The following is a 6,663-nucleotide window of genomic DNA, read 5'->3' as shown; positions in this document are numbered from 1 at the left end:
CATGGATATTCATTATGATGATATTCTTTCATGTTTCCATTGACAGGCAGAACAATGTCACCCGTAATGTCCAAAATAAATTATATCATCGTAAAACTAGACCTTAAATGCAACAAAATTAAATTTAAGCTAACTCTTAAAGTTTGACAATTAAGGGAAGTTAAAGGACATTTTTCAAGTAGCACTTGACATACTAAATTGCTCTGTTCTGGGTTAAGTGTTAACATGCAGTAGGCTTTGTGAGACAAAAACAGGCATATCGGCTGTAAGCTATGCTACAAGTGCAAGTGAAAGAATGCACTGTGAAAGCTTATTCTTGATTCTCATACCTTGTCTGGTTTATAGGTACTCTGTATCAACGCAATGATTTCAGTGCCACGTATCTCAGAATACTGTAGTTTTCTGTATTGGGCATGTGATGCTTTCTGTAGCTATCAAAGATTCTCTTCAGTGAGAGTACATGTGTAAGTACTCATCGTTAACGCCAGCAATTCTTCATCTGGCCCCAATGAAAATAAGGACTGCTTATGTATTTCATAGTAGTCTTCTTTTATATTGTCACTTATGTAGGAATATGATAACTACAGACTGATATAAGAATACCATTGTGTATAGGACTCTGTACCTAGTAGTAAGCGAGTCAGCAGTTCGGCAGAGGGAGTATCACAATTGACTGAAGAGAATTGAAGCCTGAGAGGGTAAGAAGCAAAGAGGTGAAATTATTTACCTGAAGCTACTTATCAGAGCCAAAACAAAATTAGGAAGGGAAACAACCAGTGGAATTTCAGCTTCTTCTGTTCTTCTGCTAGATTTAACAAGACCAGGATTCATCCCACATATTACAACTTCCATGTTCTCTTCCCCATGCCACACCCAGCCTAGTACAATTCACCTTAATTTCAATAAAAATGTCACAGGCAACATACAGTACAGAGATTATGATAAATTTTAGTGAATATGCAGAAACAAACTGTAAACTTGTTTCTCTCATAAGTTGAAATAGAGGTTATCCAATTTCTTAATCAAAATCCAAGTACTATTCACAAAGACCTGAGGCATGCTGGCTTTAGATCAAAGCACCACTTGCAGAGGAATTGTGGAAGTTAACATCAATAGAGAAGACAACATTTCTACTACCAGCATCAGGTTCATTGTTTGGGATCATTTTCCTCCCCGATTATGTGTCTGATGCCTTTTTACCCAGGAAAAAATCCAGTGTTAAATTCTGCAGTGACTCCCCCCCCCCCCCCAGTCTTTCCTTATTCTCCTTTGTTTCTGTATGTTTGTGGTTTTTTGCAGGTGGTTGTTCTCTAAATTCAGAGTTTTTCTTTGAAAATGTTAGCAATTTTAGGAACCCAAGCTTCAGAATCCAGTCATATTTTAATAAGTTTCTCCAAAGCATAGAAGATATCCCATCTGTGTTTATTTCTTGTAAGCATGCACTTCTGTGGGTAGAGGGCTGAGGAGAAGAAAATGTGGTTATAAAAATGGATAGGAGGGCCTGTTCTTTCACATTCATCTTACACCACTACAGTGATATTTTAGCTTTCATGTTAAAAATGCCCAAGTTAAATGAAAGCATAAACAAACAGGTTGAAGACCGAGGGAAAGAGGTAGCTAAAACTCCAGTTTTCCAATGCAGAAACATAGTAAGATATATTCATTTGATTTCCTATCAGTCTTACAAATTTTCATGCAATATTCTCTGCCAACTGTATCTTTTTATTTATTTCATACAAATGTGTAATAAGAATACAAATCCACTTCCTATTGGTTACAGGAGTAGTATTTTTTTTAATTGGATGTATGAGTTGCTGTATAAGCTCAGTGCATCATTCCAGGGGTGCGCTTAATCTTTTGACTGAAAAATAGGAGCCCTTAGTCAAGTCAAATGATTTTGAAATTGTTGGGGTGGGGGACATGGCAGTAGTTTGTAGAAATAATGGAAAAAAGCGCTTTGCTTTGCTGTATAGCTCTTATTATTTTGACTCAGAGACATCCATCCCTTCTTTTCCCTCAACAAGTGGTACTTTCCTCTATGGTTAATGTTTGTGTTGTCTCTGAATTAGTTGCTACTTTGTTCTCTTGTTATAGTGAGTTTTTTATTCATTTATTCAGAGTCAGTACTGTTCAAAGAAATCAAAGGTTATCCACATCCTTAAAGGTTCTCAGTCAGCAGTCAAGGAGAGCTGAATCTTGACTACTATTCTTTGCATCCAACCTTTCTAGGGTCAAGCTGTTACCTAATTTGCCGTTTCATATCCCATAGTTTATCACTTAGGGCTCAAACTTGTGGAAAATTCAGTCAGTGTCTGATGTCAGGCATACAATTATTTTCCTTGGATTCAAGAAATCTGATCTGATCACAGTATTTGCAGGCTTAGAATATTGGAAAACTTGCCTTTGTGAATCTTAATTAAACAAAACCTCTCTCTCAGTTCAGATCTTTATCACAACACTGCAACTTAGTCCTGTAATAATTAAATTCAAAATGAATCAAACGTATTTGGTTATTTGATTTGGTTTATTCCTAATTTCTTGGCTGCATTTTTGCTATCAGCCTTTTTGTACCCATCAAATAGATAAAATCTACATCTCTTATTTAGCATTTTGGTCTGGCATAATTCACTGGGAACATATGGGACTGCCACAAATAGGATTGTAGAACAAAAGAGTGGAGATGAAGCATTTTCTTGAGATTTCAGATTTCAGCAGCTGTAGCACTGCTAGAGGAGACCAGTTTCAAGAGTGTGATCCAGGCCTGCATTTTACACACAAATTGCCTTGGTTCTGCTGCACATCAGATTGGACAGAAGGAAAGAAGGCATCAAGACCTTCAGGTAGCTACACTGAGCAACAAGTACAATCTGTTTTATGTTGCAGAGCTCAGGTGCCACTGAGGCATCAAGCCTATGCATTGAAATTTTCTCTCTACAGAAATCAAGACCCTGGAGATACGGGGATGATTTGTGATTACTACGTCTTGATACATCGTCACCACGTCTAGGTTTCAGAATGCAGCTGGAATATGTATCCACACTAAAGACCTTGAAAACATTTGGCATCTCAAAGCTCAGATGACAAAGCCTACAGCTTCCTCTGTATTCTTTGATGTTACAGCTGAATTTTCATTAAAGGTGAATTAACTGTCTTGTCTTCATGTTTTAAGTTCTTCAGCATTCAGTTTTTCTTCTGCTCCCTTTCTCTGTCTTCTCAGCACTTCGTTCTTCTTCAAAGGATTTTTGACTAGATTTTCAGTTTTCTAAAAACTGTTAATAGAGTTTGTTCAAAATGCAAATATATACGCACTTGTAAATGTGTATAGATAATCCATTCCACCTGATTGCAGTTTTTGTCCTGTAAAATTATCACAATCGAAAATCTTCTTTTTCCTGTCTCTTTTTAAAGGCTGGATTTTGCCATATTTAGTAATCTATGCTCCATATCTTTCCTCTGAAATGCATAATGTAGCTTGTACTTCAAAAGATGTAAGGGAGTCAGAAGGTATCCTGGGATAGAATCATCGTAGAATCATAGAATGGCCTGGGTTGAAAAGGACCACAATGATGATCTAGTTTCAACCCCCTGCTATGTGCAGGGTCACAGACCACTAGACCAGGATGCCCAGAGCCACATCCAGCCCAGCCCTGAATGCATCCAGGATGAATCTTTCCATTCACTTTCATACTGTATTCTTCACCTTCAATTTTATTGTCTGCTCACAATGGTTACATCATACCAGGTGTATTCATGAGACAAATAAACTATTTCTTTGTATTCTTGATATATAATTACAAATATATATTTTTCTTATTTTAGCCTTTCCTCTGATGGAAAATATGTAATTAAATGAATAGAACTTTGCCATGGAGTACATAAATAGGAAAAACATACTGTTCCTACATTTCAGGTTTGGGGACGATAAAGTCCACATACTTCTATTAGTTTCCATGCAAAGTGTGAATGAAATAAATTTTTACTGGATATAAATCTTGGGAAAGATTGCTTTAAGCCATGGTCCTGGGGTCCTGGGCTTAATTATGAGATACTCAGTAAGAGAATTTATTTTCCTCTATGTCTCCACAGGAAGGATTTGTCTCAGCCCTACGAATGGGATGCTGTGTTAGTGACAGAGATAAGAACAAGATTAGAGGACTTCTTCTGAATTATTTTATACTTAATATTGTTAATTATTTTTCTTAATTTTAAGAAAGGTTCTCTCCACATCCTTGCCCAAAAATAAACAACAACAATAACAAAAACGTCAGACTGCTCTTCCCTATAGTTAATGTAGCTGTTGGGAAACTTGTTTGTGTAATTAAGTTTCTTCCTTTTTACCAGATCATCTCAACAGGAATGGTATATGTAACAAATACTGTTTGTGGTCTTTGCAGACGGTATTGTGAAAGCCTCCCTTTTTCTTCATTAAATGACAAACATTCATTTCCTGGAGTTTGACTTAAATGATACAGTGATTCTCAGAAAACAGTGCAGGAGAGCAACGTTATTTTCAGCCTCCTCTCCCTTTATGATTCTTTGTTCAGAATACTCCGGACCTTTCACTGCTGAAGGTTGCATTTCCCCATGTTGTTTCAGCCAAGCCACACTCAGTTCATCTCAAAACTATTGCCATACCACAGTATGGACTTCTGATAGAAAATGAAGAGAAATTCAGAATATCCTGAATCAGTGCTAAAACATGATTGCATTGTGTCTTTAACTTAGTATCTCAAATAGTCTAGTGCTGATGAGACTATGCGTATCCATGTATTATTTCAGCAAGGCTACTAGTTCCAGTTTTCCACTGTTTTTATGTATGAATTTTTTTTTATTCCCTTGCTAAATAACGAACGGGAAAGGACTCTTTTCCAGAAAACGTGTAACAGTGCTGATGTAGTTAGATTCTGTCATTTTAAAACAAACAGAAGGCAGTTTTTCCTGATATACAACAGCTGACTGATATCAGTTCTGTTTGTTATCATTACTATTAAAAGAATGGCCTATTAGGACTTTTCTTTCCCCCGGAGAACCCTAAGTAAAAGCTCCAAGGACATTTCCAAATAGACTGTAATAGCTCAGACAGTCTTATCAGCTGCATAGAATGAAACTGCTAGTTTTCTCTTTTTCTACAAGTCAGGCTTTTCTCATAACAGCAGCAAAGGAAGGGCAAATTCTCAGCATGTACATACAGAAACAACAGTGCCATTAAACCACATGGCACTGGCACAGACATAGCTTTTCTTGGTGCCCAGTCTTCTATACCTATCGAAATTAACCTGATGAAATTCCTTTTGCAAAGAATTTGTCCACAGCTCAACGAAAGCTGTAGCTCATTCATAAGAGGGTGGCATGCCTCCTAAAATGCAGTGAGGTTCAGGGTCTTAGTCATTACACTAACTGCAGTTAGAAGAAATACTCAAGGTAGCAAGTAGCGGTTAAATACTTCAGTAATTCTCTTTTTATTCACACAAACATCCAAACTACCACCTCTGTTGCTATTGTGTGTGTTTCAAAACTGTAAAACAGAGCCTCATTGTGCTAATTGCTTTCACTTCCTTCTATAATTGTTGTAAATGAGTGACTGGTAAAGCCTGTCTTGTCTCAGTTCTGTTCACAACAAATTATGGAAAGAGAAATAGATGCATGTGTTTTATCTACTATTAAAAGCCAATCAACAACAGGATGAAGGGTTTCATGTTTCTCAGTGCGTATCCCTCCAGATACACACAAATAGTATCTCACAGTAGATCATTAAATTCTTTAGAGTGCCAGCTTCTGCACTGTTAGGAATAGAGTCTCTTTGTCTTTGAAAAATAAGAGCAAATAATTTAATCTGTATGTCCTGTGGAACGACATTAAAACCACATTTTTTTCCACTAGTTTAGGAACTGGATTTTCAGCAGTAGATGAGACAAATAAATTCTTTTTACATGCTGAAGACACTTTGTTTTTATGTCTGTCTGTACTGCATGAACTGTGTATAAAATCACTATTCTTTGAGTTTAATTTGCACATGCTGAATCACGTAAATCTCTGCTGCAATACATCCGTTGTTCTTTGTGATACAGTTCTTTGGGTGAATTTTTCATTTCTTTTTTACTTTGAAATTCATCTTCTTGTATGCACGCTTTCTTGATGATCATTGGACAGCAGCAGTGTGGTGCTTACAGACTGCACCACAGTGCACAGGGGTAAGTGAATAAGGTGGGGGGAAACTTGTTACAGCTCACAGTTACCACAGCAAGACAGTGACCCAGCAAATTAACAATGACATTTTTAGACTGCAGTTTAGTTGACAGTGTAACAGTTTCAAGTACACCACACAGGCATGCGCTGCTGTGTTCATTTTTACTTTTATGTGCTGTAATGGGAAAAGGGTAAAGATTTAAATTTCAAGATTTGAAGTTCAAAATAGAATTGTTTTCTCTATGAACAAGCAGTCACTGACAGCACAGATGTTTTATATTTAAAATATGCTACTGCTAAATTGGTGTTAAATTATAAATTTGTGTGATAATTCTGGGATGTATAAAAGTGTAGGCCAATCTCCAGAATTTATAGCATATATTATAGCTGTCTTGGGCTACTCTGGCACTTTTAGTTTTAATGAAGCTTTGCTTAGATGCTGTGCTTATTGCTGTGACTTTCATTATCCACATCATC

At 36.7% G+C, this 6,663-nt stretch overlaps 1 long non-coding RNA gene across 1 annotated transcript; it reads left to right on the top strand.

Moving 5' to 3' along the window:
* Positions 1-409: 409 nt before the first annotated feature.
* On the top strand, positions 410-3,161 carry LOC146762635 (uncharacterized). The gene is made up of 2 exons (XR_014946886.1): positions 410-2,840; positions 2,938-3,161. It is a non-coding gene; the product is annotated as an uncharacterized LOC146762635 (long non-coding RNA).
* The last annotated feature ends 3,502 nt before the right edge of the window (positions 3,162-6,663 follow it).

The sequence above is a fragment of the Coturnix japonica genome, chromosome 1 (assembly GCF_054131305.1).
Source record: "Coturnix japonica strain WE chromosome 1, WE-NBRP24, whole genome shotgun sequence".
Classification (NCBI taxonomy): Eukaryota; Metazoa; Chordata; class Aves; order Galliformes; family Phasianidae; genus Coturnix; species Coturnix japonica.
The sequence above is the reverse complement of the archived record's forward strand: the minus strand, read 5'-3'. Positions and strand labels throughout refer to the sequence as shown.